The sequence below is a fragment of the Alosa pseudoharengus genome, unplaced genomic scaffold (genome assembly GCF_046254945.1).
Source record: "Alosa pseudoharengus isolate Yale_2024_CS ecotype anadromous, Long Island Sound unplaced genomic scaffold, YU_APseudo_1.1 YU_APseudo_1.1_scf_19, whole genome shotgun sequence".
In the NCBI taxonomy this organism is placed as follows: domain Eukaryota; kingdom Metazoa; phylum Chordata; class Actinopteri; order Clupeiformes; family Clupeidae; genus Alosa; species Alosa pseudoharengus.
This window is the reverse complement of record NW_027468657.1, coordinates 21,621,598-21,635,901: the sequence shown is the minus strand read 5'-3', so window position 1 is coordinate 21,635,901 and position 14,304 is coordinate 21,621,598. Positions and strand designations below refer to the sequence as shown.

The 14,304-nt window shown below is 39.5% G+C and overlaps 1 protein-coding gene and 1 long non-coding RNA gene across 6 annotated transcripts in view; one reads left to right on the top strand and one right to left on the bottom strand.

The window, feature by feature from the left end:
* The window catches only part of LOC143132456 (uncharacterized), a 69,442-nt gene extending 60,098 nt beyond the window's left edge, over nt 1-9,344 (bottom strand). For 3 of the 5 annotated variants that reach the window (XM_076292002.1, XM_076292005.1, XM_076292004.1), the window contains exon 1: nt 8,981-9,343. The gene's annotated coding sequence lies outside the window, so the exon portion shown is untranslated. Of the gene's footprint in view, nt 1-8,980 lie in introns of all 5 variants that reach the window. The other 2 variants (XM_076292006.1, XM_076292007.1) reach the window with 1 other exon arrangement.
* LOC143133144 (uncharacterized) lies at nt 5,484-6,692 on the top strand. The gene is made up of 4 exons (XR_012988476.1): nt 5,484-5,546; nt 5,898-6,036; nt 6,338-6,388; nt 6,544-6,692. It is a non-coding gene; the product is annotated as an uncharacterized LOC143133144 (long non-coding RNA).
* Nucleotides 9,345-14,304: the final 4,960 nt, after the last annotated feature.

Here is a 14,304-nt window from a genome sequence, read left to right as displayed (position 1 = left end):
CTGACTTATGTCGATTGCTATGTAAACAGGAATATGCTCAAAACATGACATTCTATTTGCATGTAAACAGTTTAAACGGAATTTTGACAAAACGGAATTTGGGCAATAAACTGATTCAAAACGATTTATTCCCGAAATCGAAAACGTGCTCAATTTATTAAAAACTAGTTTGTTTCACAGTTTCAATTGAGCTTTATTTTTAGACACTGGAAGTTCATCAATAATGGAGAAGGCTCAAACAAAGTATATTAAATGGCCTGTTCCCCCCCAAGGTTAAAGAAACTCATTTCAAAATTATTAATAAAACCCAGTTGGCAACTTTCTTAACCCTCTAAGCGCCCATGTCGCAATATTGCGACAAGCGTCATTACTGAATAAAACAGACGATAGACGCGAGTACAGTGTAAAATCTCATTTGTACTCTTGACCACTAGTTGGCAGACACCCAGAGCTTCGATTCAAGCTCAACCTTTTTTTTCAAAGTTTTCAGGAAGCTCGCGAAAACACGCGAGAAACACACGAAGAAGACGTGCATTTCCTCCATAACGCGGAAGCGATGCAGGCCTTAGTTTTGCACAAATTGAAGCAGAAATACACCAAATGTTGAAAAAAAAATTCACGTGTGATGAAGTCTTGGATCTGTTATTCACCTATTCTGATTCTGAAGGAGAATATCTGCCTTTTGGAGAATATGATCGATCGTCTATTGACTGATAGTCACGGTGCGTCTGTGAATGGAGGTACGTCTTTGCAACAGTGTCCACTAAGCATACCATGCTTATTTCGACCCTTTGCCCAACATAGCTGGAGGTGCCAGTGGCAATAGTGATGATAGTGTCCGTAATGGACGTGGTATAGACAGCAGGGGTTGTAAAAATAGGGCTCTGAAGAACTACAAAGTCACCCGCGATATGGAACTGATTTGACCAGGCTACTTTATTGTATAGTAGCATAGGGTTTGTGATTATAGTAATAGTTTACTATTGTTGGTTTACATGTGACTGTATTCCTGTTCATTTGTTATATCGGTGAAATTACAAAAAAAGAAAGTATAACTGCTCAAATATGTTCAACATCTAGTATTTACTGAAATGTACATAATTCACGGTGGTTACCATCCAGTGACGTCATAATATGCAAATTAGATGAGTACATTTACCCCCTTCATAAACTTCTGTTCATACTAAATGATTTTCACATTTACAGTAGGACTTTATCTCTGACCACTTGCAAGCCATGGCCTTTTGAAATTTTGATGTACAAATCCAATTTATTCTTTTTAAACCCTGGCGGCTAAAGGGTTAAAATAAGATTTAAATTAGAAGTTGAACAATGTATTTTTTGTAACTTATCAGATGAAACAGCCAATATTTTCTGGACCAATGTCAATAATTGGGTATCTCTTGACCTTGCATGACCTTACACATTTTATGCCTTCTGATATATTTTGCTATATGGAAAATGTCAAATTCCTTTTCTGAATTAATTACAGTGCATGGAAATGCACTGTACTGTTCTTCTTAGGCAACTTATTACAGTGCATGAAAATGCACTGTGCTGTTCTTCCTAGGCAACAACAACTTCTTATTATTATTACAGTGCATGAAAATGCACTGTACTGTTCTTCCAAGGCAACATCAACAACAACTTATTACAGTGCATGAAAATGCACTGTACTGTTCTTCCTAGGCAACAACAACTTCTTTTTCTTATTATTATTATTCCGCTTACCACTTTTTCCGTACGCAATTTCTCTTGAACAGTTTAACTTAGAAACTTCATTCAAACTTTGTAACGTAGGTCTTCAAACAGATCAGGTTGGGATGTCTTTTCAACTTTGAAACTTTTATACTTTTTAAACTATTAAAGAAAAACTTTTTAAAAATCCCCATAGACTTAACATTGCTGATTGTGACATCATAATACGGCCGTTAAGCAATTAGAATCCTATGGCAGGTGTTCAGGCCACCTGGATCAACTACCAGTCTCAGGCTTTAAGCATACAAACTGGCCTTATTAAGACTACACATCCTGTTCAACTGCTTCCTCTGCCAAAAAACTGTTTCAAAATAAAAGTCCTCACAACAATATTTCACTGTTAAACAATTTAACCCTTTAAACTACTGAACTTTTCAACTGTTCAGCCATTATAACTGTTACTTGTCACCAACTATGACTCCTACCCACTGTAGCTAGTTAGCATGGTTAACATAGTTAGCATGTTAACATGTTAGTTAGCATTTTTAGCAAAACTGCTAAAAATGATTAGCTAAGTAACATGGTTAGCATACTTAGCATGCTAGTTAGCATAACTGCTAAAAATTATTAGCTAGGTTAGCTAAGTCACATGGTTAGCATAGTTAGCATTGTTAGCATGCTAGTTAGCATAACTACTAAAAATGACAAGGTAGGTTAGCTAAGTCACATGGTTGACATAGTTAGCATGTTAACATTGCTAACATAGTTAGCATGTTTAACAAAACTGCTAGAAAACATTAGTTAAGTTAGCTAAGTAGCATGGTTAGCAAAACTGCTAGAAAACATTAGTTAAGTTAGCTAAGTAGCATGGTTAGCATAGTTAGCATTGCTAACATTATCAAAACTGCTAGAAAACGTTAGCAGTTAAAATTTGACGATAACTGACGATTTCAGTTATCGTCACATATCTACCTATACACAGCCATTAAACTATTTGAATATCAACATTCATTAAACTGCTAGAAAACATTAGCTAAGTTAACTAAGTAGCATGGTTAGCATGTTAGCATTGCTAGCACTACTATAAATCATTAGCTAAGTAGCATGGTTAGCATAGTTAAAAATCTTAGCATAACTACTAGCAAACATTAGAGCCATTCCAACTTTCAGTTATCGTCAAATATCTACCTATACACACTCATACAGAAAAATCAAGGGAAAAAAATATATTCACATATATGCAGCTACATCCAGCTTATATTTAAATAGATGGCTACAATATATTTAATACATATGTAAGAAGAACGCCTTCAGAAATGATATATATATAGCCTCGGAAACATAGAGACGTCGAGCTATATCATCATTTAAAGGAGCTAGTGTGGACAAGTAGGGTGAAGAGTTAAATGGTAATGATATTATTACATACTCGTTAATCTGACTCCATTTGATTAATAATTTGTATCACCAATCAATTACCAAGTAACTAGTCTCTCAGCTATGGAGGAGAATGGCATGGCACACTACGGGAATTGAAGATATACTATTGGTAGGCAAATGAACAATTTAATAGGCATTAAGTCTTAAAGGTAAATGTAACCAATATCACTTCAGTTGAATGTACAAGAAAACTCACATGGTCTACTGTAACAAAGTAGTAAATGGTAACAAAGAAAACTTAACCAATTCACAGAGGTAAACTTGACAAGTTAGAGATAACTGATACACCAGATAAAACAATACAAACCCAGAGATAGAGAGAGGGGGAGAGAGAAAGAGAGAGAGAGAAAGACAAAGGGAGACAGAGAGAGAGGGGAAGAGGGGGAGAGAGAGGGAGATGAAGAGGGAGAGAGAGGAAGAGCCCCAAGATGGGAAAGAAGACAGAAGAGCAGAGCAGAGCAGAGAGAGCCGAGGGGAAGAGAAGAGAAGAGAGAGCCGAGAGGAAGAGAAGAGAAGAGCCACTGGAGGACCAGAGCCTCCACTTTTATCATTCACTTGGGCCACCCCCGACTCATCAGAGCCTTTGTTGTCTGAGGTGGATGGGTGTGGCCCAGGTGGATATCATAACTTTATGCTACAGCTTAATTCTTAATCTACAATTATGAACAGATACATTCAATTGTACCAAAACCATAATCAGACTGTTGCCCACATTACAAGTATTAATTCAAGACCAAACATGAATGTATTATTCACAACACATATTTACAGAGCAATACTGTATGATAATGAGGTTGGCCTATCTCACCACAAGACATCAAGTAGGCCCAGGACTGAGCTATCTCTCAGTAGTGGGGCCAGAACAAGGAACAAATGGTCACACTTTATGCATGAGCGGGTGTTGGGGATCTTTGGCCATGGCCAGCTAAGACAACACAGATCAAACACTGGCATCCACAAATGTAAATTGAATGCAAAAGGGCATTCTTTAGAAATGCATAAGATTTGGGCAAAAGACGGGCCTTACAGATATATAGTACAAGAATGTATATATGCAAGTATATGTGGGACCCAGCAATGTAACATATATGTGGATATCGTACATGAACATATATGGTGAATATATTCAATTAACTTATTTGCACACAGGCAGTGATGGGTGGGGTTTACAAAAAACCTTCAACTTCAAAATACGTCACTACCAACGTATTCTAAGGTCGTTGGAATAACGGTTAAAATGTTTGTTTGCAGCTTTTTCACTACATAAGCATAACTAACAGCTACTACTAGTCCAAATGTAAACCGTTTGCTCTGGTTAAGTGGATTGGCGGGGAGTATGAGGGCAAAACCAGTATTTTGCCGACTGACTGCATTAGTAGACCTAACGTTAATGAGAAAGACTTTTTCAACGGCTCTGGATGGGACAACATCTTGCTAGAAACAAACGTTATGTGGTGGAGGGGAGGAAGGCTCTTGGCCGGTTTTCGAGGCCATGGTGGTCAAAATTGCTGGTAAGTAGATCTTCATTCTATGCTGAATTGCTTTCATATAACATTTGCAGAAGTTAATGTCCGAATTAACAATGGTATTATTGGTGGAAGCTGGAAGCTAACCTTTGCTACTTTCTGTAACATTAACGTTAGCATAAATTAGCCAGCGCTAGCTTTATTATTTTACACCTGAAAGGGGATTGAACAATAATTCACTGAGAAACGTTTGGACAATTAATGAAAACGACTTGTAATGACAGTGAAATACCAATTTAACCTGTCTCCCGGCCATATTTGGTAGTATATTTGCTTCTGGCATGTAGATTGATAGCTAGGCATAAATAGAAGCTAACTTATGATTTGTCATGCAAGACAGAAAATGTAACGGTTAACATTACTAGCCTAAGGTGTAGACATTCTATGCACTGTGGTTTAGCTAGCTAGCTGCTATTGTTGCATCATGGACAACACTTAGAGCTAACATTAGCTTTTAAAAATATATTTTTAGATAGGATGTAATGTGGTATGTGCTGGAGAGTATTAGAGTGGACGTGTAGAAATTGAAGACACAAGTACTGTGCTTAATTTCATGGAAAGGGTATTGCAAGTAATGTGTTTTGTTTTTGTGCACTATCAAACTACTTTGTCATGCTTTGTGCACTGGCATTCTTGCAAAACCATTCATACCCATGCTAAATTATGGAAATGTAAAAGTTGAATTGTATTGAAAATGACCATGTATAGTCATGTAGTATATTTGAGCACTGAAACCCCTTTTTTTTACATTTTAGAGAGGGAGGCAACACTCGAAAGCTACATCAAGTACACCGCAGGAAGGACCAGAAGACCTGAGACAACCCGTAGTATGCTTCACTGACAAATGTTGATGTTGATGCTTCATCATCACATAGACCAAAGGTAATCAAAAATTAATGTTTACTTATGAATATAACTTTTTTGTTAAAGGTCTATTTTCGAATGCAGAACATAACCTTTTGTTTCTGAGAATTTATACATTTGTTTGAGTAGTTTTTATCTTTTGAATGACAAGAAATTAGCTTCAAGCTACTGGGGACACAAAGTGAACTGAAATACCTTTCCAACCATATCTTTCTATGATGGTTGGTACAGCTTACCTACAGTCTCAGATAGCAGTCTCAGATGGGAGACACTTCATGAGTGGGAATATCCCAGGACATTACATATTACGCGAGTATACCCTTTACCAACGCCACTCTCATTCATGCTGTATATTCTGTTCACTTGCAGGTTTCAGAGAAGGCTGGTAGAGCTCTCTATGAGTGTGAGCTGTGGGAGATAACCCAGAACTGACAACCACCTAAAGAAGAGGTGGCGATAATGGCTCTCCAAGAGGAGGTTGTGAGTCTGAAGGCTTTTATTCAACAAGGTTCTTGTTTTCATACAGATGTGAACTTTTACATTAAAATGTACATGTTTAACTTTAATGAAATAGCAGCTTCTTGGTTGTACAAGTTTAGTAAAAATTTGAGGATGAAACTAACTTTTTCTTTCAGTGTGTATCTGTGTGCTTCTCTCTTCTGTGTATATGATATATTAGTTGTGTTGTCTCATTTAAAAGTGTTAGGCTGTCTGTGTGGACTGCTTCACATTTTCGCCTCACCATATATCTTTTCTGTGTTAGTAAACTGTAACTATTTGAGGTCCTAATTGATTGTGCTATTTTTTAGGAGACACTTAGAGGGAATGCCTGGACCCTGAGAGGACTAAGACGATAATTGGTGAGTTTATTTTATTTGTATGTCTTTCTCTCCAACTCACTTTGTATTTATCTCCAATTATCGTGATAACACAACAGTGTTTCTGCACTTTAGCATCTGTATTTGTGTCACTAATATTTTGCATGTTCTATTTGTATATGTTCTGTCTTATTCAGAGGCCACCCTGAAGCAGTTCCCAGGCCAGACACTCACTCCAGATTGCTGGGCCAGGCAATAAATGCCAAAGTGACAGAACTGAGGTTCCATAACAAAAACAAAGATTTTCAATAAAATAGAATAAAAGATAACAGAAGTGTTGTGTGTTTTTTCCTCTTTATACTGATACTATGGTTGATTTTAAGTAAACACAATAGTGAAATATTTATTGATCAATGCGGAAAATATCAAACCATAGTAGAATATGAACTATATTAGAGAAATATGTCTGAAATATATAGATCATGTGATCAGAATCGTCATCAAGGGTCATGTGATCATGCTTCTTAGTGTCATATATTTAAATATATTTAATTTTGGCATAAAATATAAGAAAGTGGCCAATATTGAATATTTACTTATATTTTGAAATATATTGATACATACATGGAAATATATGTATTTAACATAGATGTAAATATATTTATTTAACATAGATGTGCTTATACTGGAATATGTTCAAGCTGCATATATGTGAATATATTATTTTTCTGTATGGGCAGCCATTAAACTATTTGAATATCAACATTCATTAAACTTCCAGTCTATCAACAACTTTTAAACTATCTACATTCAGCTTTTAAACAGTCTACTTTTAAACTATCAACTTTTATTAAGCTATGCAACCACCCTGTCTATCCTAGCATCACCGTAGTAACCATCTCTGTATTATCTGTTTTAACTATACATGATATTTTACATCACAACTTTAGCATTTTCATGCACTGGTAATTCCTTGGAATTGCATTTCTAGTTAACATTGTGATTCTTATGGGTAAATATCATATTCACTGTAGTAAATGGAGCAATATGAAAATGAATTATTTGGAGTCTTTTTTATCTTCACTCCAAAAAGTTAAGAATAAGAATAAGCCAGGAAAAGTGGCTACAGATGTGTCCAAACTATTGTTAATGTGAATTATTATTGTGCTTTTCTTTTCTTATTTATATTGCTTCACAAACTTGTAATTGTGTTTTCTTTGCTATCCCATTATAGTGTCTTGTGTATTTAGATTTGTTATGTCCTTATGAGTTTTTGTATGTTGAATTTTCATTATTAATAATAATACAATTTAAAAAAAGACGAGCGTGCTGGAATTATCGAACGAGACCAGTCCACGCCCATAACTTCACGTCTCTTTACACTCATAGAGAATGCTACTATCAAATAATCAGCTGTTGTCTGCCATAACATGCATGGAAATTATAGCTACTGTGAAAGTGCAGGATACCTTTTACATTTAAACCTAGGCCTAGGAACAACACAACAGCTTCAGGTTGTGGGTTGCAGTTGACACTTTGGTTGACATGGGTCTTACAACTTCACGTAACCTCACATCAGCTTATAATACAAACAGTGATGAAAACACCCAAAGTACACTGATGAAGCATCCAAAGTATTCAAAATATGTTAGGCCTACTCACTTTGAGAAATCTATTGGAATACAAAATACATTTTAGGGCATGTAGGCTACAGTAGGCCTATTCTATAATCTGTAGTGGGCTAGCCTAGGCTACATTTTAAAAGTAACCTTCCCAACACTGGTGGTCGGTAACAAATCCCCGTCGTTGTTGAATACGCTACAGCCTATTGACCTGTGCAGATTAAGGCTACACGATTTTTTTGTCTTCCACGACTGTCTTTTAAGATTGACATGCCAGACTAGGCGATCAGAGAAGCATAAATCATTGTCCCATCTTGGTCAGGAGATTGGCCACATACAAATTTATGTAGCCTAACCTCTTCGCCTGTAGTAGCATAGTGTCAGTGTCAAGACGGGAGTAGTAAAATTATTTTTCTGCAAAGTAGTTGTACATCCCACCTCACTGAGGCCAGGTGCTGGACAAAAAAGGGCTTATCAAAGAAAATAAGAATAGTTGTCCGCACACTGAAACGTTGTGTTATGTTTTTAACTCAATACATTTAGCTCTATTGGAAGATTGCAGTGTGCGGACAATTCTTCTTTTCAGTAGTAAAATTATTCCCAAAAAATCTAACATGCTAGACTTTTGATCGTGGAGTTGTGGAACGTCTCAGACGCAGACAATAAATCGCTGGTCTTTGAATATCTTAAAAATCGTGTAGCCTAATCTGTCACATTAGCCTAGCCTACACGTACCCCTCCGGCGTCGTTCCCGACTTTACATATTCGGGCATGACACTGGAAATGTGTCGGCTACGACAAAATCGGGCTGAAATCGTGTGATTCGACAGGCCATAATAATAAACTCCCAATATATAGGCTATAAAAAAATCAACAGCCAAACTATAATTATTTGTCGGACTCGTTTGAAAATATTATCAACGTAAGCTGAGACTGATTGACACACTAACGCCCAGTTTCGACAGAAGCAGACGAAATCACACTTACTGCCCCTCACGCATTCGAGATTCACCTTAGTTTGAGACAGTCGTTCATCTGGTGTCCTGTTCATATAGCCTTCTCGTATCCATATTCAAACATGAACAACAAAAAGCCTGCTGCATCTGATCTAGTAGCAGACCTGCGTGTTAAGTTAAAGTCTTGGCTACTTTCGGTTTCGGATAACAATGACGCAGTTAAAAATTATATCACCAGACACGGTTGAGAAACCTGTTGCGATGCATGCAGACATTTCATAGCGCTTAACAGACACTGGCGCAGGACGTGGATGCTCAGTGATGAGTGTAGATTTTGCGAAGTTCACCAAATCAGGCGAGGAGTAGGCTAGGCTATATGATACGCACTTGGAACTTGATGTTTCGTCAGCAGGCTATTAGCCAACGGCCAACCCCTAACCACTCTGGCCAGATGAATTTCGTTCCGCCTAGCTCCACTTAGTCTAGGTCAGGCGTGTCAAACATACGGCCCGGATGCGGCCCGCTAGATGGTTTTATCCGGCCCAGACTTGTAGAGAAAACATTTCTGACTATGTCAAAAAAAAATCTCTAGCCCATTCCTGTGAGGAGTTATGAATTTTCAAAGAAATAACCGAAATGCTCAATTCAGCCGCTAGGCGCAGCCAAAAAACAAAAAAAAAGTTCGTTGTTGACTGGTCCTGTGCTGCACTCTAAAAAAAAACTGGGTTAATTTCTCAACCCAAACGCTGGGTTGAAAGTGTTGGACAGTTATATTAACTATTGTTGGGTTGTTTAATCCCACCCAGTGGTTGGGTTACTAGCTGGGTCAGTGTCCGTGACCAGACCAGACTACAGTAACCAAACCCTTGGGCAACTTTAACTCAACTGCTGAGTTATTAATGGTATTAAAAGCTTCATCGTTCTTTGAGTGGTCTTTTTCACGACTGACAAAGGGGCAGGATCCAGAGGAAAAATGATCAAGGTTTGTTTCTTCTTATTTAAAAAAGTTTGTTATACTAATTAATTGTGGTAATAACTCAATAGTAATTGTGTACTGTAGGCCCTGATCACCATAAATACCGTCCTGATCACCATAAATGCCGTTTTCACCACACACTTGAACTATCGTTCGCACTGCACTAAAGACAGCAAGATAGCAGACCGATTGTCTTTATGTAAAGATCACAGCTTACATTGCAAAGCGTAGTTACAGCTTTGTTCATGAATTCAAGCTTCTAGCAAGACATAGGCAGCGCAGTCTACACATTTCACGGTTGTGCGTCGGGGGTTTTATTTGACACATTTGCTTGCTACCAGCGAACTCGCAAGCAATTTAAGTTCCACGATGAGGACAGACCAAAGACAATCTCTGTAAATCCGTAGGCATCAGACAAGTCCAGGGTAAAGTGTTGATAGCAAAGCTATGATGCTAACAGCTGCAGCTCCCTCAAATCTACCCAGATAGCAAAATTTGACCGGCCCACCTCTGGCCCACTACCTTGCCTCAGGGTTTTGTGAGTGTTGGCCCAGTTCTGGCTGGGCCTCCGGCCCAGCAATGGCCCAGTTACTGATAACTGACACAAAGAATTTCCTCTGGCCCAGATGTGGACCACACACTGCAAAATGACTCTCATTGTTTATGTTGGCCCAGGTCTGGCCCACACACTGTAAAATGACTCTTATTGGAACTGTTGGCCCAGGTGTGGCCCACACACTGTGAAATGACTCTTATTGGAACTGTTGGCCCAGGTGTGGCCCACACACTGTGAAATGACTGTCATGCATTCTGTTGGCCCAGGTCTGGCCCACACACTATATAACTGAGTGTTGGCTGAGTGTCGGCTGGGCCTCTGGGCCTGTACTGGCCCACACACTATAAAACTGATCTGACTGAGTGTTGGCTGAGTGTCGGCTGGGCCTCTGGGCCTGTACTGGCCCACGCACTATAAAACTGATGTGTTGGCTGAATGTCGGCTGAGTCCCCGGGCCACATGTGGCCCATTAACTACCAAAAGTACTTGAAAATAAACACAAATCCAGAACTAGTAATTAAAAGCACAAGCTACTTTTATTAACAAGTTTGACAAACACAACCTTGCAAATAAAACAAACATTTAAAAATTATACAAGCTTTTACATATATACACTTTAGAAATTAAACAAGTTAAAATATACAATCTACTTTTATCTACAACAATCGACATCTTTCATATACAAAAACACAAACAATTAAACATTTTAAAACTGTATAATGATTCAAAGAAATAAATTATTCTAAATGAATATTAAACATTAACAGAAATATTCTATCTCTCTCCCTCACTCGCTCTAAAAGAGTAATTCCATTGTCAGTAGTTGTGGGTTGAGTTAAGTGTTGTGCTAGTGCTTTAAATTCTGTATTTTTGTACCATGTACCATGACCTACCCAGCTACATACATGCACACATACTCACTCTCAAAGTATTTTTCAATAGCAGCAACCTTTGCCACCTGCCTTCTCTTTCTGTTGCCGCTTCATTGTTGCCTCCACCAGTTTCAGCAGTACTACCAGTCGGGGGTGTCTCCAAACTGCATTTAGGTATAAAAGAATATTATAAGATCATTATGAGGTCTAAAGCAAGATTTCAACATGTCATCTGTCAGAGAAGTTCTGTTTGTCCACTCAAATATACTTACAGATAGCCACCTCAGCTCAGGTTGATCAAAGAGTTCTTTCCGTCCATCCTTCAATTTGAGATTCATGGACAGCATGTCATTTCAAAAGAAAAGAAAAAAAATCATTAAACTATTTATCCTTTACTGTCTGACAAAATATTACTAAAGCCCAGTCTTGCCACTCTGCAGCTGTCTTGGTAACACCTCCCTGGTAGTTATTTTGGGCAACATTGACATTGTGTGATTGTTAAATGCTGATATATTACCAATTACAATCACCAAGAGCAAGACATATTTGTCAACAAATACAGACCTGAAGCACAAAGGCTTGTGGACTTCCTTCACAAGAGCCTTGTGGGTGCTCCAGTTGGTTGGCCATGTTTTCAACAGCGCATGTTTCCTGCCTACTCCTGTTCTTTGCTGACATAATGGATGAGGCAAACCAAAAGCATCTAAAAATGACACAAAACACAGGCCTAGATGAAAGCTGATTCCTATGATTTGGCTCATCTAAACAAAAAATGTATTACTTATTCTATTAAATCAATGTACAACTTACCAAGAACTCTTCAGGTCTCCTGTTTTTCTAACACAAGAAATGGTTCACACATGTATACACGGGTAGCATTCTTCATCCAAAGGAGTGCAGGCAGGTCTCTGGTCAGTGTGGCCTGGATTCTGAGGTGTACATTTAAAAAAAGTCACAGTAACGTTAGGTTAATGGAAGTATATGTTTTCAAAATGATTACATGATCATAAACAACCCCTCAGTACAAAATACAGAACGACCTTAAAATACAGATTTTGATGAGCTTTACATGACCAGGACAGGACCCACCCTGCTACCATCTCTCTCTCTCTCTCTCTCTGTTAAGCTATTTCTAAAATGATTAGATCACACTTTTCTTTGAAAACCACATAATTATGCAAGTATAGCTAACGTTACAGTACTGAACGTTTTTGACCACCAACACTGACGTTAACGGTAGCAGCTAATTAGGCCAACAAAGTAGGCTAAGAAATCATAACGTATGTTAGCGCTAGCTTCGTCATCGTCAAGGGGGTTAGATTGAAACACCCATTCTTGTTATGCTACTTGTTAAACTTTGTCTGCAATAATAAGCCTACGTACATTCATAATGATTTACATGCAATAACAGGTAAAGGTAAAGTTGCATGTTACTTACCACAGGCAGTGTCCAAAACGAGACAGTTTCGCGCCGTACTGCTGGTTTCAAACTGAACAGTTGCTCTGCTCGTGGCTCTTCCACATGTAATGGGCCGACAGTCACTTTACAGAATTGGGCCATGCACGTTTAGCGTCCGGCTGTCGCTAAATGTTTCATTTTTGCCGCCAACATCCGCGATACTGATCATTGTTCGTTCCTGAAGTATCGGGCCACACACTGTATGAAACCCATCTGCCGAGATTGATTCGAAAACTGGCAGTAGCCCATCAAACCCCAATCGGGCCAAATAAGACACTCAGTAATCAGCCCAACTACTGCGTGTCAGTCAGTAGCAGTAACAGCAAAAAATGTCCTGTCCTGTTAGTACTGTCCTGAGTAGTGTCCCGAGACAGTTAGACACTGTCCCGAGACACCCAGACACTGTCCCGGGACAGTTAGCCACTGTCCTGTGACACCCATGACTGTCCTGTGACACCCATGACTGTCCTGTAACACCCAGACACTGTCCCGGGACACCCAGACACTGTCCTGTGACACCCAGATACTGTCCCGAGACACCCAGACACTGTCCCGAGACACTCATGACTGTCCTGTGACACCTAGACACTGTCCCGAGACAGTTAGACACTGTCCTGTGACACCCATGACTGTCCTGTAACACCCAGACACTGTCCCGAGACAGTTAGACACTGTCCCGTGACACCCATGACTGTCCTGTAACACCCAGGCACTGTCCTGTGACACCTATGACTGTCCTGTGACACCTAGATACTGTCCCGTGACACCTATGACTGTCCTGTAACATCCAGACACTGTCCCGAGACAGTTAGACACTGTCCCGTGACACCCATGACTGTCCTGTAACACCCAGGCACTGTCCTGTGACACCTATGACTGTCCTGTGACACCTAGACACTGTCCCGTGACACCTATGACTGTCCTGTAACATCCAGACACTGTCCTGTAACACCCAGACACTGTCCCGTGACACCCATGACTGTCCTGTAACACCCAGACACTGTCCTGTAACACCCAGACACTGTCCCGTGACACCTATGACTGTCCTGTGACACCTATGACTGTCCTGTAACATCCAGACACTGTCCCGTGACACCCATGACTGTCCTGTAACACCCAGACACTGTCCTGTAACACCCAGACACTGTCCCGTGACACCTATGACTGTCTTGTGACACCCAGACACTGTCCCGAGACAGTTAGCCACTGTCCTGTAACACCCAGACACTGTCTCGAGACAGTTAGACACTGTCCCGTGACACCCATGACTGTCCTGTAACACCCAGACACTGTCCTGTGACACCTAGACACTGTCCGGTGACACTCATGACTGTCCTGTAACATCCAGACACTGTCCCGTGACACCCATGACTGTCCTGTAACACCCAGACACTGTCCTGTGACACCTAGACACTGTCCGGTGACACTCATGACTGTCCTGTAACACCCAGACACTGTCCCGTGACACCTATGACTGTCCTGTGACACCCAGACACTGTCCTGGGACAGTTAGCCAC